The following is a 16,314-nucleotide window of genomic DNA, read 5'->3' as shown; positions in this document are numbered from 1 at the left end:
TCATTTCAGCAGATTTCTCTTTTTTTAGTCCCATTCAAGAAAGTGATTATGACAGACGGTACTTTCTTTGGCTTTATTCTTTGTGCTCCAGGTCAGGCTTCCCTCACTGTAGCTGAACTTTGCTTATAAATGTGCAGTTGCGCCAACCAAGGGTTTCTTAAGTGCAGTTCTAGACCCTGGACCCTCAAAGACCGAGCGGATGACTGTTAATTAAAATCTGGTTTAAGCTGAAAGTTCATATTTTCCAACATTAGAGTCTTACAAGGAGGCAGCGGGATGGACAAAGTTGTTCCAGCTCACCATGCACCAGCACTGATGAGAGTAGGAAAATGTGCCATTTGGAAACTAATGAAAGGGGGAAAAGTTTGACGCTGCTTCGATGCTTCGGCTGCGTATATTTCCACCCAATAAGTACAATATGTATTCTCAACTACCTTGAAAAAAACACCGTGAATTATTCACTATGTGCGGGTCAGGAGAAAAATCTATTTCTTAGACCAAAGGAGACAGAGTCTGATCTACTAACAAATCAGACGGGTGTGAGGCAACATGAACACCAACATCATTATTTGTGCAGTGTTTAGTCTCAGAGAGTCGAAGAAAATCTGCTCTCAACCCATCTTTTCGCGAACAGGGTCTAAACACCCCCCTTCCTTTACTCAAAGAGAGAGAGAAAGAGAGAGGTTGTGGTTGGGTCTGCTGAAGCCATTTTCTCATAATGCACATTAAGGGCAAAAGCCTTGTAACACATCCAAGTCAGTGTAAAAAGAAATTATGCAGAAAGGAAACAAAAGACCCAGGCAACAAAAGATATATGGTTAACTTCATCAAAACTTTAGCCACAAGATCCTTTCCATCTATTCCCCCACCCTCCGTCTTTGTCACTTTGATTTATTTTTGGCATCATACATTAGCATTTTCCAAAGGAAAAACTGTTGGGAATCTGATTTTGGGCCCAATACGTCCTTTCTTTTCCATAACTTACTCGCCTGTTTTAGATGTCACAGTAGCTGCTCCATGATGCAAGTGGTTGTTTCCATCCAAAGAGGGCTGACATACTATAGGGAGAGCTTGGGATTCAGCGGCAACAAAGACAAAGTACATTTTTGTTTTGAGGCCTGTCTTCAACAATGTAATATCAACAAGTTTAAGCTGAACTGAGCTCTTAATCAACATTCAGAAAATAGTGTATACACGCAAGATATTCGGTCTCAGACCCTTGTCAATCAAACTGGAGATGCAAAATATCTGGAGAAGCATTCTGCATCATGGATCACAGTGCCACAATATAGCAAAACAGCGCATCATGGCCATGTTACTTCAGCGCATGCAAATAGGACACTAGACTGTATCATGTGCTCAAATCACATCCCTCGAGAGTGGGCGCACAGATACACACTGTACGAGCACACACACACACACACACACACACACACACACACACACACACACACACACACACACACACACATATGCACACAGAAAGCAAGTTGCCAATCTGATCTAACAACATTCATTGTGTGCCAACAAAACAGCTCCTGACCACAGAGTAAAGAAGCCAGAGTGGCTGGCTTAGTCACAACTATGGAGCATATTTTACATCTCATGTCAGATCAAGCTGGCAGATACCAAGCCGGCTGTCAACCTCCACGAACTGGATAATGTCTAATCGTTCAGCTTTTACAGACAGTGGAGACATGTGTTACATGGATACAAAAATAACTGCTGCCTTCAACAGGGTTATTCATAACCAATAGGAAATTCAAATACGGTATACGCTCAAGGCCATAATTGTGCTGCTTCTTTCACATTATTTTACATAAATATTCTCAGTGTCACAGCTGCCCGTGTTGGTTCAAGTGATATTTTCACAGAGTCCTTTAACGCTTCCTCCGAGGAAGCGGCTTGCCCATGGGAGGACCTGATCCAAGCACAATGGGGGCGGGGGGGCTCACAAGGAAAAAGGCTTGTTGTGACGCTTTTGTGTCAGAGCAGCGCAAAAGTCCACATTACACTAATCTCTTTTCCCTTGTTCACTCACAAGACTCAATCTCAGGTCTTCAGAGCTTCGCCAATTCTACAAGGACGGGAAATCACTCGGGGCAAAAGATCACAGCTTCTTCCTCTCTTTTTTTCAATAATCTCAGCATTCAGCAACAAGGTCACTCGCACAATCAATTATAGACGGTGTATCTATCCAAGAAAAGTTGATAGATTGATTAAAAAAAAAGCATAATTTATTTGTGACTTATTTGAGGTTAGCGTAACTGCAGTAAATGCAAGCTTTTACAGTAAAAAATAATAATGAATGCACGGCTCTCTGTAACTGTTGCTAGCAAATGGTTGCCAAAAAAAAAAAAACTGGCTTTTGATTCTGTACCCAAATGATGTCTGCAAAAGGAACATGGACCAACATGAGTGTTGGTTTAAAATTCAGTTTCAACCACCTGCACTCTTTTCACTCAGCCTTGGTCCATATGCTCTGTGTGTGTGTTCCTACTCATACTGGTGTCCCCATGCCTACTGAGAGAGAGAGAGGTGTGTGTGTGTCTGTGTGTGTGTGTGTGTGTGTGTGTGTGTGTGTGTGTGTGTGTGTGTGTGTGTGTGTGTGTGTACATGTGCATGTGCAGGGACTAAAATCCACCACATTTTAATTACTGCCCTGCTGCACTATGTGTCTCTTTGATATGTAAAAATAAAGGCTACCATATTCACACAGCCACTGTACAAATCTTCATCTGAATCATAAAAAACAATGAGCCCGACAAATTCCTCCACCTGATTACAGTCCTAGACCTATGTCACAAACATGCGGCCACCAAGTCCTTGCCAATTAATTCTACATATTAATGTGCAATAAAAAAATAAATTAAAAATATATATCAACAGAGACTACTTAACATAGCCTAGACTGTTGCATTGGAAATCAAAGTTAATTATGCACAACTATGCTATAGACTAAAAGAAAATGTCCAATTATTTTGAGAAAAACATTTTTAGTAGGAGAGTGAATGATACAGATCAAAATGGGCCACTTAGGTTATTTGTGCAATTATGGAGTTCCTGTGAAGATACACATATTTAGATTTTTTTTTTCATCTGTAACGCTTTAATGTCAGCAATACTGTTCACTTACAGCAGCCAGAGGGACACAGATCTAACAGAGCCGTAAAATCTGCCCCTGCCCTTGTTGATGTTCAGTAACTGCTTGCGCACATAGGTGCTATTTGTTTCTATAAAAAATACCATCAAGTTTAATTTGACATAAAGAAACCTGGATGAAATAGAAATGCTTGAGATTCTAGTCTCTCTGTCTCTACTCCCTCAAAGCGTTTCATGTAAGATGTTGGCTTTTTAGAGGTGGTGTCCCACTGTCCGATCCTGATGACTCAGTTGGCCACTAATTTCATCCTATTTCTCTTCTACCAGAAGTGACAATGGTGCAAACTGAGACAAGCCACAATTTCCTCCAATACAAGCAAGCACACATCCACTTTGTCCAAACAGAGCACTACGAACTACGCTTTCTTTAAGCCATGCAGCGTCCGAACCCACCATCCAAAATCCCAAATCTACTCGTGCATTCATTATACAGAATACTGCCTAATTACAGTGACGCGTGAAGGAACATTAAGCATCACGACAGAAGTGACATGTTACTAACTTGTCAGAAACCTCTTGTTGAATTACAACAACAGAAAAGCTATGGCATGTTCCCATCAGTTTTGATCATTGTTGAAATATTCTACAGCAAATTAGATAACACTTAGAAAGACAGATGTCACAACATGTGCTGCCACATTTATTATCTCCTGCAGTCCTCCACCCTTCTGCTACCCCCCTCCTCTACCTTTACCAGGCCTGCTGTTGTTTACCTCCTCTCAACTTGTTTATCATCAGGTCTCGGTCTCCGCCGCTCCCTCCACTACCACGAAGAAGAGGGAGACTAGTACCTGTGTACTCCTCCCCCAATCCCAGCAGCAACCTTTCTACAGAACGCAGTGTATATGGAAAGACAACATGATGTGTACGGTCTCAGTTATGCGGTCTAACAGACATCTGGTCGAGAGAGACAGAGCGGCTTTTTGCATTTTGATGTTTCAAAACAAAAGCAACAGTCATGTTTATCCGTGTAAAGAGCGAAGACCTTCTCTTGCAAAATATCTGCGAGAGGGAAAGTATCAGTCATACACGCACACATGCCAAGGCGTACATGGGCTCACTCTCACTAAAACACAAACGCTCACTAAAAAACAAAGACAGTTTTATAAAAAAAATGATATTTCTTGGTCCGGAGAGACTGGTGCAGCCTCTTCAGAACTTTGCATTGAATAATCTTCAGTGTTACACATATTATTAATATTGTCTGCTCTATCTGCAACTGACAACACACCACTGTTATTTATCACCACATTTCTGAACTATGTCTGAGAAATCATCGTATAATGAGTTGGAATTGCTTTTCATTTTAAATAATTCTGTCTGGTAGTGTAAAACAGTTGGAATGAAACCTACAGAAACCACCACTTTCATTTCACATCCCTGCGAGTTACAGTTGTAATAAAATTCCCAGCTGTAAACATCTGCTTTACCAGATCCGCTTTCTTTGTAAATAGTGTCAAAAATAGCATGAAAGCTTAATCAATAATCAGTGTGCACATTTAAGGTGAGAAAAGACAAAATCCTGAAGCAATATAATATGATGCACTGTTCTTTCTGAATCTCTTTCCCTCCCCTCTTTCTACCCTGACTTTTCTTTGAGCCTACTAATTGCTGGCACATGAGCTTAGTTTAAACAAATCCTACCGTTACATGATGAGGACAGTTGGAGTAGAGCTCAAGTCAGAACAAGTCAGTTTAGTTCGTGGCACTCAGTCGAAACAAATTTTAAGATGGGCTCAACCACAACGTTTCTCTTCTACTCAATACAGCAAATAATAAAGAAAGGCTCTCATCACAATGAATGATGACGAAAAAAAAAAGATTCACAGCAGCAACGTTGCTCTTGCAACACGGGAGACATTGGACTTGGACAGAGTGCAGGATGTGTTTAGACAAGTGAGCCAGGTGGCTTCTCCCTTCATGCCAAATGAAAGTCCTCAAAATCTTTGAACTTACTGAACGACAGCGAGTATATATCTTATGCTGACTTCAGGTTGGAAATGCTGCTTTTTCTCAGTTTTGCAAAAAGCTCAAGATCCACCCGCAGATTAGTCCTTGAAAATACAGAGAATGCGCAAGGCCAGTCAGTATGAAATATGAAGAATATGATATTATTGCCTTGCAATTCTGTTAAGTATCACAAACCAACAAATTACCAGTCTTTAGTTTTTTGAATAAGGTTTAAATCAACAACTATTATTTCGAAATAAAAGCACATCGTTTCAAGGCAATATTGATTAAAGAGCAGGACATATGTGCCAAATATATAGTAACACTTCACATTTCTCGAATTATAATCTCAAATGCACATCTAAGTCGTGTGTAACAACTGCAGATACATGTGGAAAGGAAGAATACGGTTAATGGAGATGCCAGTAGAGAAAATTAAGTGAGGTATCTTAAATAAGAGCAAGTGCGGTTGTGTGGTATCAAAGGGCTCCAACGCCGCTTTTCTCTTTGACTGAGCGACACGTTGAGCTGCACAAGCCGTCAGAGACAAACTCTTATGGAGACAGAGCCGAGTGTCCCTGTATAGCAATCAGGACAATGTGCTGAATGGACAGTCTAATTATAAATGTGCCATTTAGACTCGCATTTGGTCTCCAGAACCGCCTCACCTTATGAGGAAACGTGCGTTCAGAGCTACAGAAAGAGCAACTGTTCAAAGGGTAAAAACTTTACTGCGACACCGCGGAGAATGACCCGAGGACGTGTTTTTATTTGAGCGGTTTTGAGGAGAGATCATTTTCATTAATTAGCCACAGGTGCGTTATTTGTGTGGTCTTAAACGCACGTGCTCAGTTTTTTTAATAAATAGAAGAAAGGCACCACAGCACATTTACATTTTGTGAAAGTTTCCAGTGTTGTCATAACTGATTCTCTTGTGGTGAAGATGTGGTCAAAACTAACGCAGCGGCTGGAGAAGGCTCATTTTTGCGCACCGGCAGTATGTCTAATTTTGGAAAACGTCTTAAAATGAGGGGCCATCTCCGCGCCGCCAATATCATTCTCCATCAATGCAATTCCACTTTAATGATAAATCTGGAAATTATTATTTATCAATTTTGTGCAACATTAATATATGTCCTAATGGACATTATAGATATATATATATATATATATATATATATATATATATATATATATATATATATATATATATATATATACATATTATTTGTTTAAGTGGTTTCCCAACACAAGAAAATAGACAAGTCTAAGTTTATATTATGCTCTAAAATATCTAAACTAATATTTTTCCATTTAAAGGCCAGATTATTAATTTCAGGAATTGTCTTAAAGTTTAAATATCTCTGAATGTAAGAAAAAAATAATCCTCGTTAAGTATATTTGCCCTTTTCCCAAGAAAAGCTTGTTCAGTCTAGCAGCGCAGGAGCTTCAGAGACTTAAAAGGAAAACTGTCTGTTCAAGTGCATCTTCTTTAAATGGACAAGCCTTGCGATTGTTAAATTTAATTTATGGCTTGTGCATTCTTTAAATGTCAATTACCCTGACCTCTCGAGAAAGTTAAGGAAGAAGAAATTCCCAGGCTACAAAGTGGACAGAAACTGGGTTTCAGACATAAAAAAAACACAGACAAAAATAAAATGAGCAACAATAAGAGGCCCGACATGTGTAACGGTATAATGAGAGACGAGCGACAGCTTCAAATAAACTCGTCCACCTCGCGGGCAGAGAGGAAACCTACCGGGGCACACCGTCGTCAATGAATATAGTACCGCTTTGTGGACAGAAGAGAAACTGCCACCAGCAGAGGAAAGTTACGGGACATGTAAACACAAACACTACAGCACTGCCAACCTTTAAATATTGAACAGTTAAGAAAGAATCGCCTGTTGTTTAGTGAACATGTTATATCGGTGACAGCGGTCCGGGTCGGTCTTAACACTCCGGTTTACATGAGCAGCCTGCCGCGTTCGCTCGCACGGCTTCACGCTGCTGAAATAAACAAAGAGGGAAGAAGAAGAAAAAACGTGATTTCAAACCTTCAAAGATGGTTTTAGGTTGTCTCAGAGTTGAGTTTTGACGAAGTTCGGTGTTGAATTCAACGCGGATTCACCGGTTCTGGGGTGAAGCCGAGCTCCGGCATCGCGCCACTCTCGTCTCGCGTGTCACTCCGCTTGTTTTGGGGAACGCGGCGCATCAAACAATCGCAATACTGAAAGTTTGTCAGTCATCGACCCCGTTACAAAATGTGCGAACCCGTGTCAGCACAACACTTAAATAACTTTCTAAAAAAGAATCTTGTAAAAGCGAAACGCACGCACAGTGCAGGACCAGGTCACTGACAGCGCGCTCCACTTTTAGGAATCAGCGATAAAACACAAGGTGAAGATATCAGGACAACATAGATCATGTGGAAAAGTAGTGCAAACGTGTTCTTTACCTTGATGACCTGAGCCGTGGAGAAGATGTGTATGCGTCCTTTCCCGTGCGTAAACACCACTAGACTAGGCTACACTTTGTAGAAAATGACCACTGAGCTATGTGTTGAGGGAAAACTTAAGTCTGCTCACTCGGGGCCATGTGAGGGGATCCCGTTTACTCTCTGTGAAGTTCAGCTGTCCAAAACTACAAGTACCTTTTGTTGTTCGCCTATCTGTTCTTTATCTCCCTCCCTCTCTCTCTCTCCCTCTCTCTCTCTCTCTCTCTCTCTCTCTCTCTCTCTCTCTCTCTCTCTCTCTCTCTCTCTCTCTCTCTCTCTCTCTCTCTGTGTCTCTCTGTCTCCCTCGCTCAGACAAGAGAAGACGATGGGTAGAGCTGCTGTCAATCTTGGCAATCAATGCGCGCAGCCATGTCGCAAGTATTCAAAGCATTTCCCGTCGTGCAACATCAGAAAGTGAGTGGCCAGGGCATTGATCTGAGGAAGGCAAAGAGGCAGGACTCCCCCTCCTCCTCCCAGACAAGAGACGCGCGCGAGAGAGAGAGAGAGGGGGGAGAGAGAGAGCGAGAGAGAGAGAGAGAGAGAGATTTGTGGCAAAATGAAAGTGGAGAAAGGGAGGATGGTTGTAACATGCCCGTAGTTTAGTCAGTTCAATAGGCTTACTTAAATGAACATTTCTTACAGGTGCAGCAACTGAAAAGTTAAGCATGACTTTTTACACTTTTTATTTCTTTTGTTGGAGGACAAATAATGCCCTGACCCTTCCAACTTCAGTGAAAATGTTTTAAAAAATACCGTTTATTTAGAGGAAAATAGGCTCAGCTGACATGAGTTAATGAGAGCATGTGAGTTTAGGGGCTAGTTTAGACTCGTGTGATACAACAGCATGCATTGGAAAAACATTAATCAGCACCTAAGATATACATATACAATTGTTCTCTGTTATAACTTTGTTATGTCAAGACATTTTGATGTACACACTGCGTAGACTCTCCCTGAAATTAGCAAATTCCATGGACGTGTATTTAAAATAAATATGTTTGAAAGATTATCCAATAAAAAGTACGTCCAACATATACGTTCCTCTGTTTTAATGCTGCTTATTTATCATTAGATAAACAAACTATTCCATTCAAAAATTGATGCAAAATAATTCAAACATGCAATCCTCATGAAAGGGGCAGTTTTCAGAGGCATACAATTAAGATTAATAGATTTTAGAAATAAAATAATATTCGTGTGTAAAAACGAATATGTAATGTGTGTAATGGCACTAGTGAAACCGTTATTTTCCACCTCACAATTTAACTTTCATATATTGATGCATTTTATTTCTTACTTTTTTGTATAAAATCCCCAAAACGGTATTAACACATTAGATATAACTAAAATCGTAAATGTGTTGCATCAGTACGTTAATACTCAGTTAATGGTATGTTAGACTGATTACATTAATTTAAATAAATCCTGTGTTTGATCTGTTTGACATCTGAAATTAAAGCAAAAGTCCAGCGGCTGACCCAGGATCACTCGCCGAAACAGACGCTTTTACAACGAGACACTTATCTGCACTGAATGAGCATGTGTTTGATATTATCAGCTGAGTTTGGAGGAGGCCCAATAATGTCAAACACACCAAATAAAGTACGATAGGAACGTTTAGAAATCAGAGAATGGCCAGAATAGAAAGGCATGAGACAGAGACAGCTGACGGAAAAAGTTGTAATCTAGAAATCAGCAGCAGCATTTCATGACAAGTAATACACATTACAACACTCACTATAACTCCGCTATTCAACATGTCGTACGTGTCATAACAGCAGAATATCAGGGATCAAACAATATAAATAAGAAAGTTACTTACAAAGAGAGGAGACAGCAGGAGGAAATTCTGATTGTTAACTGCAGAGTCACATAGAGCTACAAGAGGGAGAAGCAGAGAAAGAGAGAGGGAGTGAGTGACAGAGAGAGGGAGAGAAAGAGAGAGAGAGAGAATTGGCCACACAACTCATCCACAACACCGTATCAGCTCAGACTCCCGTGCGCTTCACTCACCCCCTCCTTTTTTTTGTTCGAGGGGAAATAAAACGCACCACATCTCCATCAAGCAGCATCACACAATGTTCAATACGCCTGAATTAATTTTCCTTTTAGCTTTAAGTTTTAATTGTTGTCTTTTTTTGCAGTGTGTGTGTGAGAATGTGTGTTAATTTCCCTGCTGAAATTTGCTTGAGGGAAAAAGGGGAAAGAGAGAAAAGAAAAGACAGAAAGAACTTTTGCAGTTAAACAATAACACGTGTCACCTATTTTACCACTCAACAACTCAACACAGTGAGGCACCTGAGTATGGGTACATTATAAATGCTCTTGCAACAGGCTAACCTTTCTATTTTTCAGATCCATGCATGGTGATTCACATGTGCTCTGTGTGGAGTGTCCTTAGGAGCGGACTTACCGCGACTGGAATGCGTGTTTTACGTGGCTCATACGCCACCTTTTGGCCACTGTGGGAAACACAGGCAGAAAATCTCCCGCCTGCAAACATCAGATGACTGTATTAAAGGCAAAACCAGAGAATTTGGATCACAACACTCAGCCTATTACACAGGCTCATTGTAAAGAGTGCATCTTAACAGGGAAATCATGTCCTTTAAATACTTAAGCTATCTACTTTGGGACTGCATTGCTGCTTTAAAAATGATGTTATTTATTCTTAAAAAAAAAAGGAATGATGCAAAAAAGACATGACTCATTGTATTTGCCTAGTGTGGGTTTTACCACAAGGCTAACGTTGAAACATGATTACTTGTGGGTGCAGCTGAGCAGGTGCCAGCGGGTGCCATCTAGTTCTCAAAACACAAGTTTAGACCACTATTTCTAAAGAGGTGACTGTAAGGGCTTCCTCTTTATAGCTCAGATGTAGAGTGCATGACGCCTGCATGCAGAGCTAAAGACAGTGCAACTTGTTGGGGGGTAAGGCAGAAGCATTTGCATACCCTGTGAGTCTTTGATGCATCTTAAAATTCAAGTCTATCCCATAAATATTTGAAAGGGAGAGTGCATAAAAATCAACATTTTTGTTACATTAAATTAACATGTGTTCTTCTCCTGTTCTGCATGGTTAATTAGAGAACACCATTCAGTCAGTGAGGGAGGATGGAGTGGGAGGAGGGGGGCTGCTTTGATTACAGTGCAGCACACACAGGTTTCAAAGGTGTGCAGCTGATTCATGCTCAGAAATACAGTGATTTGTATTTGTAATAAGGATTTACATTTACATTTACCTACATTATAAAAGAAAATTACTTTTAGAGTACCTTTAAACCTTTGAGCGTGACCTGACACCAATCCAGCTTTTATAAACTATTAATAGATGTTTATCACACACCATAACACACTATGATGCCGTTATATGGACATTATTTACGTGTTTATTGATGTATTTGTTGTATTTTGTGTCGCCCAAAATGTAATTAAATTTGATCAACATAATAGAGTTAAAACACATTCAATGCATATGATCTAAATTATTAATATAATGAGAGTTATAAGCAGAATAATTATGGAAAAATTACAACTACTACTAATAACAGCAGAGGGTATAATAGAATAGTCAACTAACTGGTGTATAAACAGATAATATATGTTCAATAACGTGGTTCAACATTGTTGTCGTCAAATACTGAATCATCACGTCTTCAGTAGTTTTAAATACATTCATTAGAACATACAACGCACTGTAAAATTGTTCGGTCCCAGTGTATAAATATCTTAAAATTGCTATTTATTAGCCTGATAATGTGTAAATCTAACTCTATGATATGAAAGATTGATATATGTGCATAATCCTATAAACATATGTATTATTAAACCAGGCATATCTTTAATTCATTTATTCATATATTCTTAATCAGTATAGCTAATCTATGTGTCCTGACTTAAATAAATGTCCTGATGAGCAGACACACCTTTGTTTTTCACTTGTTTTATGTTATCAACATGTTTACAAGCATTTTGTTCCTGGCGAGTGACAGAATAGCAGCAGACCTCAGCTCAAGAGGCAATGAGGTTTCCGGGGAAAAGAACATTTCGGCAGCTCTGCTCATTAATGACAGCGAGCACAATACATGAGGTGCAGACATGTATGTCTCCAACGTGTTGTTTCTGAATAGAAATAAAGGCTATATGTTGAACTTGCTTCGTAAACACTCAAGCTTCGTTTGGGTTCTCTATAAAAAGTGTAAATGTGTAACGTACCGTGAGGAGATCCTCAATGACAAGAAATGACACAACAAAGACTTCTGAACATCCTGACCTGTCATCAGTGAGATGGCTCTTGCCAATGGTCACAACCACTGACACAAACCAACACAACTTAGTCATTATTGAATGCCAAATATATGCAATTAACTCTCACACTATTTGCATACATGCATATCGCCTCTCTCCCAATTGGACTTGCAAAGTGGGACGCTCTGTTCTCATTAGTTGACCCAAATCTCTTACTTGTAACTCTGGATTTCATCAAAGTTTAGTCAGGATCTAATATTTCCTTTCAAGTTAACAGAGAACCACTGATTAATCATGTTGAAATAAGGAGTGCAACATGCCAATTCTAATTATATACTTATCAGGGACACCATCATACAGCCTGTGCCAGCAGTACTACAAATATCAACTCTGTAGTACTCATGAATATACACTCTAATCCAATTATTTATGGTACTGTATATGTGATGTAGTTCTAAGTACAATACCTGCTCTGTGTTTTTTAAGGCCCAATCAAGAATCTGCTCAAGTGAAAACTTCCTCTTCTTCTTCATTTCGGTTCTGCAGCTACAACCTTTGTATTTCATCAAAACGCTCAAGTTATGGTATAATCTGACTGTTATTACTGATAAAAAAAAACTGAAGCATCACCGTGACGGTGCACTGTAGATCCATAGATGCATGCGCAACCTTTCGTTTGTTTGTGTGTGTGTGCGTGCGTGTGTGTGTGTGTTTGTGTGTGTGTGTGTGTGTGTGTGTGTGTGTGTGTGTGTGTGTGTGTGTGCGTGTGTGTGTGTGTGTGTGCACAAAGCTGCTAGATTAAAGAGGAGGCCCTGGGGCATTTGGTTCATTTACAAAGCAATTGCTTTTATGTACAAAAAGCCCAATTCACTGTAGGTATTGTAAAAGTCTTCCGTTTAAGGGACATGAGATTAATTCATTGTTTAATGTAACACAGCACTTTCTCAACACACACTTAATCATTTATGTTGAAGGAATTGTGTTTTCTTACTGTTTCATATTAAGCAGGTAAACGTATTATTCAATATTTAATATTTTTACATTTGTATCATCTCCCGAATGATGTAAAACCTTTGAAATCAAAGAATACACAAAGGCATTGTTTTAGTTACTGCTAATGGTTTGGTAAATGTGGTGCAGCATAACTGAACTGTAATTCAGCCATCTCTCTATTCTTTTTATAGCATGCATGCACGTTCGAAAGAATATTCAGTGATTCCTAACTCTTCAATTATTCAACAAATCACCATTCCATTTCTTACATATTAAAAAATGTACCGTGTGTGGAGTTTGAAAATGATAAAACAGCATAAAATACTATTTTGAAATCAAAGCACCTATTGCATCGGCTTCCTTGGTTTTGTATTTGTACAATTGCACTACAATCTGGATCCCCACAGTGTCCAAAGGAGGTGCTAGCTGTGTTTCCACTGTAATGTAATCCTCAGACATTCACGGCAAGTAACAATAATATTTATGTGATGGAAATATGTATCACAGGGAATCATTGCTGGATTTCTCCTTTCTCTTCCCCTATCAAGGGAAAAGTGTGAATATGTAACACACAGCAGTGTGCAGTGCGGTGAACAATATAGACCTGAGACTCCTCAGCAGGGTCTCAATAGACTCTTCCTTTCAACATAGAAAAGGAAACCTGACAAATAAAGTAACAAAAGGCAAAGCTTTAACTGCCACTTAATTTGAGACATTGACATGGCACTATTACTTTAATGATGTAAAATGAGACCTTTTCTTACTGCTGCTTACTTACTATCTTTTATTCACTTCTACGAAAACTACTCTGTACCAACATCCCTGTCAGGAAACTGAGAAGAATGTGTCTTAGTCTTTCCGCATCTGCGAATCCAGTAAGTATTTAGTTACAGATTAATGCGTGAGGCCTTGATTGCCTTAAACAGAGCAGGACCAAATTAGCATAATAGGCCCTCTTTCATTCTCTTTGAAGTCCAGAGCATAGAATAACAAATGTATATGAACCACCAGCCAAACGTCAATACATGGAAATGCCACAATCCTCAGTGGAGGGTCTTTGGTGAAATTTTTGCAGGAGGAGGGAAAAACATCCCATTTTATTGCAAAATAAGCAGAACAGAGGATGTGATGGGTCTCCGAGCCACCAGGGCCAGCAGGCGCTGTGGGGCCCCGATCCTGGAGGAGAGATGGAGGCAGGGAGGGTACTGCTGCCGAGGGAGGTGCAGCCTCCCCTCTCAGGTGTTTCCAAAGCGCACTACGATGCAGACGAGTGAAAGTAATTACTCTCCAATTAAAGATAAAGATGTCACTTGGGAGGCAGCCGCATCACATGGCTCACAATCAGACAAGCAAAAGAAGGCGTGGGCACTGTATCCATTTAAAGTGTGCGCATCACATCCTATCAGCGTATGTTCCGGAGGGATTTATGATAAATGTAACATGATAAATATTTGTGTTGAATACCGCAGAATTTGGTAATAACCGCACCGTCGCACATTCTGTTGAAAAACATTTCCTCTATATTCTTTTCTTTTTGAATCAGAAGGTCAATACATGTATTTCTCAGAGGTTTCTTTTACAATTGCAATGGAGACATAGTTCATGATTTAAAGATATGAATTCTGTACTTCAGAATCCAGAGTTATTAGTATCCACCTTCTTGGTTGAAAATACACCAAATTAAAAATGCCCTTTTGAGATGGAAAAACCTTTGAACTTAAGAAACATTTCAAGAAGCCTTTTTTTGTATTGAAGGTTCACCTCCTTTGAGCATGCCATAGTTTGGTTCCCTTTTCAAATAATAGAAAGAAGTGTATTAGGTCAAGGCAATCAATGTGGAAGTTCAAAGAGAATCTTGGAGCTATGATGAGTGCACATTTTGTACTTTTCCTTTGTACATGATTAGAATAAAGATACGGTCGATAAACGCATCAGAGAAATATAGGAAGGAACAAAGGTTATTTTAGGTTAAACGTTAATTATCTGAGTAAAAGCTGCCTTTCTTGAATGAATTTCTCAAACATGTCAATTACAAAGTAGTGTAAACTGTCATTAACAGAAGGTCATGTATTATAGAATGTCCCTTTAAACATCATTTTATTCTTGGGACTGATGTGATATTGTCATTGGAAAGATCAGAATTTGCCACTCATTCAAATAAATAATTAAAAATATATAATAAAAAACCCATATGCGATGAAAATTATATTGTGTTAATATCTTTAATATTCACCTTTTAATATTTTGTTCATATAAATTTCCATTGTGCAACCTTCCCCAGTCACACAGAAAATATGTTAAAGGTTATTTTCATCCTGATGTAAGCAAAAATAAAATTCATTTTGGCAAGCTAAACGGGGACTGGCAGTGCTACAGGTACATACATATGATATTTCAAGTGGTTCGGTGTAAGAATATTATCTGAGTTTTGAAAAAAATACTACCATCATGACACATTTAGTACCTCTTGTTCTCAACATTATGTACCTGACAAAAACCAAAACAAGTTCCCAGTTGCGATCACACTGCAAGTAATAGACATTCAGTGATATCTTGAAAACATGATACAGTGTACAATTCAAAGTGCAACAACATGTAGAAAATAGTATTATGAGATTAACATTTGTTAGACGTTTCCATTGATAATTAGCACAGCAGCTCCCATTGCAAAGTCTTCCATTTTCTTGTTGCTTTCAGTAACTGGAAACACTTTAATGAGTCAATGCTGCGTGAGCCTCAGCAAGTATGTTAAATGTTTAGTACAGTTCTTGTACTGCTGTATGGAAAGACGAAAATGTCCAAAAATGCTTTTCTTGCAGATTGCAATAGTTTGTTGTCCTTGTGGAATAGCACCTTAGTGTCCAAAAATTGCTTGAGCTGTGAAGTGATAAAAGAAAAGACAATGTAAGTACAAGAAGAGAAAATATCAGAAAATACACGATAGCAGAATCTATCAAAATGAATCGAGTTTTACTTTCATTTATGTTTTGGAGTCACAAATAAAGGAACACCTTTAAAGATATTGTTGCCGTCCATGTACCACAATTAGTCAAATATGTTTTCCTTGTAATATAGTATAGAAGCAAACATTAGATTCTCCTACCAACCACAATAAACTGAAGCCAAATTACTAAAAGGTGAGTGAAGAACAATAATTTTTAGATATTATCACAAAAAATAGCTGCCACACAGATTAGAAAGCCAAAGAGTAGTGAACAACACGTTCTACATTACGTACTGATGCATTCATTGCGCACACAGAAATATCCTCTCTGTTAAAACAACAAGGTTTTTACAATAAACCTATGTAAATGTATCTGGTTGGTGAACAGATATGCAGGCACACTATAATTGTTAACAATTGTAACAGTAACTTGATAGTCACCTATTCTATTTTATTAAAATAAATCCAAATAGTGGATCCTTTAAATCATTCTGATGGACACTAAACTGTGGCAGACACA

This window comes from Taurulus bubalis (assembly GCF_910589615.1).
Source record: "Taurulus bubalis genome assembly, chromosome: 4".
In the NCBI taxonomy this organism is placed as follows: Eukaryota; Metazoa; Chordata; class Actinopteri; order Perciformes; family Cottidae; genus Taurulus; species Taurulus bubalis.
Note: the sequence above shows the minus strand (reverse complement) of the source record.